Genomic DNA, 13,123 nt, shown 5'->3' on the forward strand with positions numbered 1-13,123 from the left:
GAGTGCCGCTGGCTCATCTGGTGGCGACTCAAAGGTGAGCCTTCTCTGTAGTTGCCCCAGGGCTGTGGGATGCACTTCCTGCTGAGATTACAGCTGCTCCATCCCTGTCGGCTTTCAGGGAGCAACTAAAAACACATCTCTTCAGTGAAGCTTTTTAGTTATTTGGTAGTTTTTATAGGTAGTGACCCAGAGCAGTGGCAGTGAGTCTTTCAACTAAGTGGGGGAAGGATTTCCAATATGCAAATTGGTAATAGTTTTAATTCCATTAGGGGTGTGCAAGGAACCAGTTTGGGTGGTTCAGCTTAGATCTGGAGTGGATTTGAACCAAATCGGCCCAGTCCAGTTCCAGTTCGTGGGCCAGTTAAGGGAATATACTTGTAATGGGGAATCCAGTGAGGATTTGTTTTGTGTTTGTGCATCTGCTAAATAAACTTCATGCATTTGATAAAATAAGCGCCATCATATGAAAGCTGCTACTTGAATTTATCACTTAATCTTTAAGCTGCAACCAGATGGTAGATTCTTTGTGGTGTAACAGATTAATATAGCCACTGAATACATTTCATTTCATTTCATTTAGCATATTTGTATACCATCCATTACTGAAGTCTCTAAGTGGTTTACAACAATAAAACAAACCAAGAAATTTTAACAGTTAAACTATATAAAAAAATCAAATCAATCCTATACTATAAAAGCCTTTGGTGTGCAGCCATGCTGCCCGTGTCTTTTTGGGCTGTTCTGGGCATGCGCAGAGCGCATGCCCAGATCGGCCGAAAGAGATACGGCCGCCCAGACACGGGCAGCCATTTTTTTCAAAAGTAAGGGACAGACCGTGTTCTTTTAGATTGAGGGCCAAAACGGCCCATGTAAATGCCGTCGCCGCCAACCGGCCGCCCGCCCGCCCAGCTGTAATTTGCTCCAACCTCCCCGCCACATTTAAGGGCCAAAACGGCCCATGACAATGCCCCCCGTGGCTGTCACCGCCAACCGCCGGCCCACCCTCCCAGTGACTTCCCTGCATGAGGGCCCCACGAACCAGCTCAATCTGCTCATCCGCACCGGTTAGGGGGTGACGTGGGACAGCTGGGGAGAGGGAAGGCGCAAGTGGGGAAAGAGCTGCACACGCTGCTCGCTCGCTCTTCCCGGGGGCGGCACTGGCGTTGGGCTGGAGTAATGGAGGGAGGACAGATCCAGGAAGTGATCACCTTGGTGTGCTGTGGACTGTGTTAGCAACCTGGCTAGGCTGCGCCCGAGAGGGCAACGGGCAGCAGCAGCGCTAGGCGGAGTGATGGGGTGTGTGGGTGTAGATGCGTGCACGGTTGGCGGGGCAGCGAAGCGTGCGGCGGTGCTGCTGCTCTTGGAACCCAAACCAGGAAGAGTGCGGGGCGATGGTTGTGCCTGCCCTCCCGCCAGCCACGCCACGCTGTCTGAGCAGAAAAGGCTGCTTCCTTCTCTCTGCGCCTCTTGGCCAAAAGGCGGCCCTTCGTCCTCCTCCTCCGGCTACTCCTTGAGCGAGGTGCCTCTGCTGGGAGAGGGGTGACAGGTAAAACACACACACACACACACACACACACAAAAACAATAAATGAGAAACACTTAAAGGGGAAAATAAAAGGCTAGCGCCCGTTATTATAACGGGCTTAAAAATACTGGTATACCTATAAAACAACCTGGATGGCTTTAAGAAGGGTTTGGATAACTTCATGAAGAAGAGGTCTATCATCAGCTACTAGTCCGAGGGCCACCTCTAGCCTTAAAGGCAGGATGCCTCTGAGTGCCAGTTGCAGGGGAGTAACAGCGGGAGGGAGGGCATGCCCTCATGCCTCTTGCCCATGGGCTCCCCAGAGGCATCTGGTGGGCCACTGTGTGTGAAACAGGATGCGGGACTAGATGGGCCCCCTTGGGCCTGATCCAGCAGAGCTGTCCTTATGTTCTGATGCCTGTATTTCAGCTGCTTGGCAACCAGAAAGTCAGCCGGTGCAGTTTCCATTTCCAAATGCTGTGAGGCACTCTACCATCTGAATTTCTGGCTGCCATTCAGAAAGAGAGCATCATGGAGACAAGTAATCAGCTATAAATGTTACCATGTTTCCACCATGCCTGCAATATTTCCCATTTTTGTCAAATAAAGTTATGGCTTGTTTTAAACACAAGCATTGATGTCTGGCTTTTTATTACTCCTTGCAATGCTAAAATAGTATTTTTCACTTTCCTTGTTTACTAACACACTTCTGTTGAGTGTAGCACATATGGGATCCTCTATTTTTAAAAAGTGAGGCAAATAAATTAATATTCAATTAAAATTACATGATTTCCTCACTTTGTCACTTAATTTACTATTTGTCATGAGCTCCATTTAATCATCTGAAACACATTTGGGGGAATCCTACTCAAAGTCGCAAACAAAATTCAAGACAAAATTGGATGATCCACATTCAGGTATGAATGGGATCTCTGTGACATGGGATCTCTATGACTCCATCTCACAAAGCTATTTATTTTTTTATATATTTACATAATATATAATATATAGCCCCTGCTAACTGAGCAAAGAGACACCTGTTAAAGTGGTGATTCTCTTATATTTAGCATGGGGAGAGCAACTGGCCCTATCCAACCCCAGCACAGCATCCCTCCAGTGGCTGTCACTGGTGTTCACCTTATGTTTCTTTTTAGATTGTGAGACCTTTGGGGTCAGGTGACCATCTTATTTATGTGTTTGTTTTTTCTATGTAAACCGCTTGGAGAACTTTGGTTGTAGAGCGGTATATAAATATCAGTAGTAGTAGTAGTAGTAGTAGTAATATGTTTATACACCACTTTATTCCATGTCTCTGGGATTATAGTCACACTTAACCAATCCCTATAATATGAGTTCATATGACTTATATATTTATTCATAGAACAAATCAGAAAGACACCATCCCCACCAAGAGACATATTTATTTTAAAATTGTGTATTACCTTTGAGACTTCAGCAGATGCATCCAGATCGTTTAAAGCAACTTTATCCTCCATCTCTATACTAAACAAAATTCTATCTTGTCTTTAAAAATGAGACTGAAGACAAAGGATGTTTGAAATGATGTTAGGAATTCTCAAGATGTTATGAATAATTTCAAGGTGTTTATTATTTATTCATCAGTTAACCACCTTTGCATATAGTGTTGAGGGCAGTGTACAGTCAATGAAAACAACTGCTGATAAAATACAGTTAAACATGAATAAGAATTCTTTAAAAATAAATATACAGTGAGAGAGAGAGAGAGAGAGAGAGAATAGCAATTAGCTAATAATTTCCGCACTCCAAAAACGTCTAGAGATAGATGAGAATAATCACCAGCTATTGATTGGTTCCACCACCCCCACACACACCCCAAATATCCTTCACCTGCTTAAGAGCATTCTTCTCTAATTCACAAATTCCCAGCTCATGCATTTCTTCACACAGGAATAATTTGCATATCCATAGATAGCATTGACTGACATAGGAAGCAGTTCTCCAGAATACCTTACAGTACATACTCAGAGGGGTGAGGGCATTGATTGGGTGTGTGTGTGTTTTTTGTTTGTTTGTTTGTTTTTAAGGGTGCAGGGTGCACAAGAGGCTGAAAGAATCTGGTCAAGTTTATAATCAGGTTTATGGATAAAATTATATATTTTTTCAAGATCAGAAACACAAAGTCCCTCATTGTCTTGACAAATCTTTCTGTAGGCTAGAGACAAAAAATGTCGGCTTGCAATTCTAAAGGCATTTAAGCAGCTGGAAATCATTTTGCAAACTGTTTTATCGCTGCTTCCCTCATACACACAAGGAGACTTCATTTAGATTCAACTAAAAGTGTATTCAGCAACAACTCCATTTTCTCCTCCTCTTTTCTCTCCCGTTCCCTTTCTCACTGCTCCCCCCACACTTCCTACAGGACACACACACACACACCCCCCAGACAAATGTCCAAACAAACTGCAAAAGACTAATGGACAGAATCAGTAGCAGACAGTGAGGGTGTCGGTGGAAGGGTGGTGAGAGGCACCTTTAAGAGTAAAAGAATTGGTGCTCACCTCTGCCCTCGCCGCACCTGAACGCTGCTCATAGAGACAGTGGCACAGACCCACCTGGGGTCACGTCTGCTCCATGCCTGTGGGGCTTCTCACTGGCCGCCTCTCTGAGCACTTGCCCCGTCCCTCTTGTCTCCAATCCAACAAAGCAGTTGCCCAGAAACAGGGTAGCTGCCACACCCCATCCCAAGCTCGTCAGCCTGTCAAGCAGCCAAGTCACACAGGGGCATTCCCTCTCCCTGCTCTGTCCCTTGCTCCCCCCCCCCCGGCAAGCAGGAGGGAAAGGGGGTGGGGTGACAAGACGGGCACTAAGTGCTTTGCTCCCTGAGAATGAATGACAATGATGTATGTTCACAAGTACAAACACTCCAGGTAGCAAGATAAGCAGAACACACCAATATAGTGCCATAATGGCCACATATGTTAGGGAGGGGATACCCAGGGTTGGGTTTAAATGGCAGTCCCAACCAGGGATTCTTGAACAGCCAATTTCTATTTCTTTGAACAAATAAGTTGGGGGAAGGAGGCCTGGCCCCTTCCCCTTGGGTGTATCTTTGCAGTCCTGAAGCTTAGTCATGAGAAGTGTTGGGCAGTAGGAACAGCATTGCCAACAGTGGGAGCAGGGATTCTTCCTCTGTGATGATGATGGAAGCTGATCCTGAGCGGACCGCTCATTGATGAGAGCGTAGGGCCATGGGTACACCCCCTCACAACTCATGAGAAGACCCATCTGTGGGGACAGGGGTGTCGGGCGGGATCGCTAATAATGCACTATGACAAAACAACCCCTTCTCCCATGGACCATTCTCCCATGAGAATGTCAGGCAATGGGGGCTCTATATCAAGCTAGGTTGTTCTATACTGCAAAACTGCAGAAACGGGTGCCCTGGCAACTGCTCTCCCTGTCTTGGCAACTGTCACCATGTAGCTGTCAAAGCAGGCCCCCTGCCAGCCCGTCCGCCCATGTGGACATGTGCACCCTTGCTTGTGCCCCGAAATGGTGACACCACTTTCCTGGGGTCACAGTGGCAGTTCTGCATATGGTGCAACACTGGCCCAAACTGGGAATTTTGAATGGGGGTAAAGATCTGCCACCACACCTGGTGTTCCCGCTGTCCATACATGCGGCTAGACTTTGACACGTGGAGTGTCACAATCTCCTTTGGGTCTGTGCAAGGCTTCCCCAGGGAGGAGGGAGGTGCAGTGCAAAAGTTCTATCTTTAACCAGAGAGAGTGGGGGTCCCACGCAAGCAGGGGCTCCTTTGTTGGGTTAGTTCAACTCATGAGCACAGAGACCAAAGGAAGTCCGAGGGTGTTTCATCCAACGGTCCTCCCCAGTAGACTGGCCCTCTCATGAGAATACTAGTCCACCAGCAGCAAGCTGCCGGGGCAGCAAGAGTGTGGCTTAGTCTGCATGGACTGCTTTGCTGGGGTGAGCCCTCACAAGAGCATCCCAGGTCACAGTGGGACAGACACACTCCCCCCACCCCCTGGATCCTTTGCCCTCCCTCATATATATATATCTCCTTCTAGGAAGTCATCATGTTCCCTTCCCTTTCCTGGGTCATAGGAAAATAATGCCCCCCAATCCCCCCCCCAAAAATCATGCTTGTGCAGGACAGTTTTGTTGCAGGGATCTTAGGAGGGTGGCGGTGTAACTGCTGTCAGAAGGAGTGCTGGCATGGCATGGCATGGCATTTGAAGGGATTTAAATGCCTTTTCCATGCTGAAGATGGGTGGAGCGTTCCGAAAAGGCATGAGAGCACTCTGCATGCCCCCTTGAAGGTCATGGCCAATGACAGCCAGCGCCGCTCTGGTGATATGCGGATGTGTTGCCCACAGCCTGGCGACGTGAGTGCTACAGAGCTTGCTGGGATCGGCCTCGGCAGACCAGAAAGAGGGAGGGGCTCCCCTGCCCTGAAACCAGAGGTTGAATGAACTTCCGCAGCTGAATGAACATCCAGTTGAATGACCACATTGAATGAACATCCGCAATGCGACTTATGGTTTGAAATTGAAACCACAGATTCGTCCACCTCCAGCTTCACATTACATGCAAATGCGGACTATGTAATTGACAATTTGAAGTTTTTCCCAATTAAATATTCATGACTTCATGAAGGGAGGAAACTGTGGTTGAAGATGTCATTTTTCTTTTTAAAAAACAAAACAAAACCCAGAAGCTAATCATGTCTCAGTTTCCAGTGTTGTGTCTTGCCATGTTGTTTATCTTATATACATATGAACTTCAGTTAAAGATGTGCCAGACTACTGCGCCTTTACCTAAAACAATGCTTTCTTTAAATAAGCATCTGTTTGTTCATCGGCTAATGGAGGAGAAAACTTCATGCATTTGATGAAATGAGCTCCACCCCATGAAAGCTGCTACCTGAATATGTCACTTATTATTTATTTATTTATTTGATTCGATTTCTATACTGCCCTTCCAAAAAATGGCTCAGGGCAGTTTACATTAAAACAAAACAATTAAAATCAATTAACAATTAAAAACAGAGTCTATAAAACACCACAAAACAATTAACAGTTAAAACATTCAAAACAGTTTTAAAACCCTGGAAAACCGGGTTACAGCAAATTAAAAACATTTACAACAATTTAAAAACCCTGGAAGGCCAATAAGGAATTCAAATTACGGATTTCTGCAGGGAGTGTATTCCACAGCTCAGAAGCAGTGACAGAGAAGGCCAGCCTCTGAGTCGCCACCAGACGAACTGGTGGTAACTGGAGACGGACCTCCTCAGATGACCTTAACGTGTGGTGGGGATCATGCAGAAGATCTTAACTTAATGGTTAAGTTGCAACCAGACTGTGAATTCTTTCTGCTGTGAAAAATATAGCCACATATCTGGAACTGGTTGCTCTATAATAATTTCACCCCCATCCCTGAATTTGATAGTGAATAGGATTAGCAGACACTATTCCAAACACTCAGGGTCCCTGATACTATTTCCTTTTTAGTTGAACTCTACTATTCAGACTGGGCCTCAGAAGAATAATGTCGTATTTGGGAAGAACAATGCAACCCAGGAGACCAGCCCCAGAGGCCAAGATGGAGAAGACCACCACGGCCACCATAGATTTGCCTTGGTGCTCAGATAGGTGGGGACAAAGGCAACCCAAACACTGCAGAACACCAGCAAACCAGTTCCATGCACATCCCTAGTATACCTCTCATTTTATTATTTATTAAGTCAGCATATCTGGATGCTGTATCATAACATGACAAATGACAGGCTTGCTATTTTTGAAATCATGATATTTTCTACCACTACAGTTTAACTGATGCCTATTTGCACATTCAGTAATGAAACATTACTGAGCGACTTGTGTGTGAGTGATAAGAAATGGGAAAGAGTGCAACCACGTGTTAGATTCCCTGATTCTTCTTCCTTATGAGATGTTCTCTGCTATTGAGACTGGGCCTCAGAAAGATAATGTACAGTTTGTGGAGAAAGATGTAGCTCAGGAGACCAGCACTAAAGTTCAAGTTGGAGAAGACCTCCATGGCCACCATGGACTTGGTGCTCAGGTAGGTCAGCATAAAGGAGACACAAATGTTGCAGAACACCAGCATACTGAAGATGATAAACTTGGCTTCATGAAAGCTGTCGGGCAATTTCCTAGCTAGGAAAGCCACCGTGAAGCTGATGAAGCACCAGATCCTTGTTGTGCTCATTGATGGAAAACACCAAGGCCAGGATGTGTTGGCGGTTCTTGGGCTCAAGGTTTCTCCTGCAAGGAGCATTACATTGAGAGAGGCTGAGGGAGAATCCCAACATAACAGCAGATTAACAGTGTCAATAATGAAGTCATTCTGATTCAATTCTCTTTGGTCAGAGTGAGGAATTTCTCATTCTCAACCCCATAGATACCATTATCCCTTTGTATTCTCAAGAAAAAACTATTACCTTGGGGTGATGGGAGAGACTTCTAGATAAAATTATCACAGAATCCCTCACTCCCCCAGCATTCAGCCCCACTTTCCCCATAGTGAGGAGTCTGGAAACCAAGTCCTCGGAGGAATGCTTGAAGGAGCCTGGAGAAGAGGAGACTGAGAGCAGATACGAGATTATTGGAAGGGCTGTCATGCAGAATGAGGAGCAGACTTGCTCTCTGTTGCTCCTGAGGGCAGGACTAGACCAAATCAGTTAAAATTACAGGGGGGAAGTTTCAGGCTAGACATTAGGAGGAATGTTCCCTCCGAACGTGATAGTGGGACAGTCTGCCTTCCACAATGGGGGCTCTCCTTTGCCAGAGATGTCCAGACATTTCTGAAAAGACTGCAGCAGATTTTACAGTTCCAGACATCTATTATTCTAACCCAGAATCACCCCCAGAGCCTTCCTGTGCAAGCTTACTGGATACAGTCACTGGGAGGTTCATTAAAGGGATGTCCAACAAATATATCGTTGCCCAAGGATAAATTCCCTCCAATGCTGAGGTCCCCCGGTCTGAAATAGTCTTCGTGGAGTTGGAAAGGTCTTGTCAGGAGGCACTTGGTCCTCACCACTAGGGAGTGGGGGGGAGGGGGTAGCTGCCTGAAGCAGGAAGGAAAGCAGCACCAACAATGAAATCATGGGCAGCACAAAGAGGTCTCGCTAGTTCTACCAGATGACAGTCATCTCCACCATCCAGCCCTATTACCATTTCTGCCTTCTAGCTGCTATAGGAAGGTGCTCTGTGTTGGGGTTTCCTACCCTTCTCCACGAGACAGGGTTGTTTCCCAGTCAAACAGTGATGTGCCGAGAGAAGCAGAGGGCTCCAGGCACCAGGACAACCCCAGTAATTCCCTTTCAGAAGTCAGGAAGGGCTCAGAGAGGCATGCAACAGCTGCTGGCGGATGGCCGGGTGCAGACCAAGAGGCAACAGAAAGACGGAGATGAAATAGTGATGAGATCAGCTCCACAGCTGCAGCCTTATGGGGAAATGCTAGTGAAGGGGGTGGAGTTGGAGAAAAAGGCTCCTTGGGAGGCCAAGGATTGGGTGGCCAATCCACTTGCTTGGCCGGGGAAGAAGGAGCAAGCTGTAAGGGGAGAGGAGTGACCTCAATGTAGGGCTTGATTTAAGGCAGGGGCTGCTGAAGTTGAGAGGATCAGAAGGGATGGGGTTTGTTGGTCTGGTGGACCCCCGGAGCAGAGCTCAGACCATTGCTACCGCTGATAGGCGAAGGAGTGGAGTGAATATACTGTACTTCCCTCCTCCCGTAACTCTGAGGCAATGCCCGTGCCTATAATTTAGTGCAAGAGGGTGGGAAGGTTAATTAGAGAATTCCTCCTCCCTAAACACGGACACTCGGCAGTTCTCGCTGGATGTCGGTCCCTGTCAGCTGTCCCATGACTGACCCGCAATGACTTTCTCTTCCAGTTGTGACTTCCTACTGTCTTCTAGGTATATGGCTAGAGCTGATCATTTTAACATGTTCAGCCATATGCTGAGCTGAACATTTTAACATGCCTTGCCTCTCCCGAGGAAAAACTGAAAATCAACGAAAATTTCAGTGTTCCCCACACCAAGGAGAGCATTGGAGAATTTTCCCAGGTGGCATCTTCACCTTCCTGAGTGCAGTAAGTTTTATACTCTGACTGGAGCTCTTTCTAAAATACTAAGATTGGAAGAACATTCTGGAAAGGGGAGTGCTTTGAGCTTTGGAATAGAGTGAGGATGGGCTCTGGAGTGGTAAATAACTTGCCCTGTTCTTTGTGGTGTCTTTTCCTGAGATTTTACTCCTTTCCCTAGAAAACCTTAAGAAAACTAAAATGCAGAACTGTCAGCAAACTTGTTTTCCCATAGGCCATGGCTCCTGCACTGGAAAGAAAGGTAGGTACCTACGTGGACATCTTCTAAAAGGTTCCCCACAACAACAAAGAAGAAGTGCCATTACTTCACGCGCCGTTTCCTTCTCTGATAATGCTTCCATCACCTCACACAATGGGTGTAGCTTTTCCCTTGTGGATTCAGGTCAGTCTCTATCTCCATGTTGTTCTTTCCCAATCATCTCCATTAGGAACTGGGACCCACCCAAGAGCCAGTCTTCTTGCTCTGAATTTGACCTGACTACCTGAGAAGATGCAAGCATACAGATGGATCTCCAATGTTTACTTTTCTAGCTGTGTCACTACTGTTGGGCGTTCAGTGGGAAGATGGGAAACAGAGGAAAGAAATAATTCTTAAAAGCTCTGTCCATCAGCAAGTCCTACAAGATTGCAATGAGAGATTAGATGGTATTTTAATTGATTCAATATATATTTAAAATTGCAATTGTGATATTGCAGAGAGCAGAGCAGTTGAGTTGTAAGAGTCCTGAAGGTTAAAAAATAATGGATGGTTTAAAGAAAGTGGATTAAGAGAATTTTTTCACTCTGATCATTAACATTAAAACTCTGAATCACCCAGTGATATTGAGGGGCAGTCAGTGACAGAGGAAAAAAAAGGTCTTTCTTCACACATAGTATAATTAACTTATAGAACTCACTGCCACAAGGTATGTTGATTACTGCTTCAATTGATTTTCAATGAGCCCCTGGTGGCGCAGTGGTAAAACTGCCGCCCTGTAACCAGAAGGTTACAAGTTCGATCCTGACCAGGGGCTCAAGGTTGACTCAGCCTTCCATCCTTCCGAGGTCAGTAAAATGAGTACCCAAAATGTTGGGGGCAATATGCTAAATCATTATAAACCGCTTAGAGAGCTTCCAGCTATAGAGCGGTATATAAATGTAAGTGCTATTGCTATTGCTATTGCTAAATGGGGAAATTTCAACTCGGAATCAAGAGGGCCAGAAAAAAATAAATGGGAAAACTTGAAACTGTGGCTAGACCGAGTTTGACTTGGAATAAAGCAGCTTCTTGTGTCCAAAATGAAATGGATTACACCATAAATATTCACACTAGCAAAATTCATCCAAGAATAGTAATCCTATCGCAATGATAGAACACTTGCATGACACACAAGATTGATCCCCTAGCATTGCTAGCTGAACAGACCTGCAGTATTAGAGCTGGGTTTGCACAAGACCTCCAGAGCTGCTGAGGAAACTATCTTGGGTTAGATTACTCAGTGGTCTCCCCAGGAAGATGACTCAGTGGGTAAATCCGAAAATCACAAGGCCAGTCCCCAGCAACCACAATTATAAAGATCTCATGTGTCACAGCTGAGAGACTCTCCTCTGCCTGAGAGAGCTGCTGCCAGTCAGAGTATATTATATGCTGTGTATATAAAATTGTTAGCATATTAGTACAGTCTTTCAAAGCTAGGTAAGGTATGTAGGATGTGGATATGGTACGTAGGTTGTCTGGAGGGCAGCAGAAGAGAGGGATCTTTGCTGTTGCTGCCAAAAGCAAAATCTGGAACACGATACTACTTTGGGCAATTCCAAGACAGAAGACTTACAAACAAAATACTGTACCAAGTCCACATTGAGTTAAAAATAAGGCATCCAGCTGTGGCTAGAGGAGAATGGTGATACATCTCCAATCGTCTCTCCACTTAGCTCAAAGGAGCCAAAATCAGAAGGGCAAGTACAGCTGATAGGCTGAGGATCCAAGGTTGCAGTTCTGCCCAGAAGCAAGAAAGGTCACTTCCCCCTGGGGTCTCCACAAGGGTTCAGTCCTCACTGAATTGGTTGAGAGGTGTCAAAGCTAGAGATGAATACTTGGTTCTTGTCCTTTTGTTTTCAGAGACCTTTGCTGTTGTTTTTTGAGGTTCCGTTTTTTTCATGGCGGTGGCCTTTTCTTTTCCTCACACTGCCTCAGGATGGGATAGGGCCATAGTTCAGTGGTAGAGCATCAGCTTTTCATGCAGAAGGTCCAAGGCGCAATCCCTGGCAGCATCTCTCTTAGGACTGGGAGAGACCCCTGCCTGAAACCTTGGAGAGCTGCTACTAGTCAGGGTAGACATTGCTAGATGGACCAAGGGTCTGACTCAGTATAAAGCAGCTTCCTGGCAGGAGAGCTGGTCTTGTGCTAGCAAGCATGAATTGTCCCCTTTGCTAAGCAGGGTCCACCCTTAGGCAATGGGGCCACTCTGGGAAGTGCATCGAGGTCCCAAGTTCCCTCCCTGGCATCTCCAAGATAGGACTGAGAAAGACCCCTGCCTGAAACCTTGGAGAGCCACTACCAGTCCGTGTAGACAATCCTGAGCTAGATGGACCAAGGTTCTGACTCAATATAAGGCAGCTTCCTATGTTCCTAGGATGCTGCTGCTCCCCAGAGGAATTATGAGTAGAAGAAATGGACACCCCCAGAAGGCAATCCTACCATCAGTGAACCAGGTGATGGCAAAGAAACTGTGAAAATAAGTGCATTTTAAAAATAACTTTCCCTTGAAAATGAATGGGGATGGAGGAAGACTCCAAAAACTGGTTTTTCCCTTGTTTTCCATTGTCTGGGAAGGTTGAAAGCCAAAGAAAGGAGTCTGTAAGCATACACCAAGCAGAGAAGTGCACATCTCCTTCTCTGCTAACACCTACTAATTGGGCAAAGAGGCATCTTTTTAAAGTCGTGATACTCTTTCTTTAGCAGGGGAGAGCAGCTGGCCTTCTCCATCCCCAACACAGCATCCTTCCAGTGGCTGTTGCTGATGTCTCTCTTATGTTTCTTTTTTAGACTGTGAGCCCTTTGTGGACAGGGAGCCCTTTTATTTTTTTATTTATATCGATGTCAACCACTTTGAGAACTTTGGTTCTTCGTCGTATTCGTCTGCGTGCTGTGCTGGTCCAAGCCTTGCAGTTTGGTGCTTCTCTCTGGTTTGCAATGGTTTCGTCTCCTGGTTGTCTACCACTTGTCAAACTCTCTCCTCCCCAGGTGTCAAAGGAGAGAATCTGGGTCCTGGGCTATAGCAGCTGGATGGATTGTCAGAAGGGACAAACAGAAGGGGGCTCTGTGGTGCAGCTTCACCAAATGTTGGTGGGTGACTAAAAACTCCCCACAAACTTCTTCCAAGGCTGCAGCTTGATCTGGCTTAACATGCACCCCTGTGAGCCTCTCTTGCCAAAACGAGGCCGGTCCCCACACAGAGCTGCTGAGGAGGGAGCTCCCGAGCCTC

The sequence above is a fragment of the Hemicordylus capensis genome, chromosome 2 (assembly GCF_027244095.1).
Source record: "Hemicordylus capensis ecotype Gifberg chromosome 2, rHemCap1.1.pri, whole genome shotgun sequence".
In the NCBI taxonomy this organism is placed as follows: Eukaryota; Metazoa; Chordata; class Lepidosauria; order Squamata; family Cordylidae; genus Hemicordylus; species Hemicordylus capensis.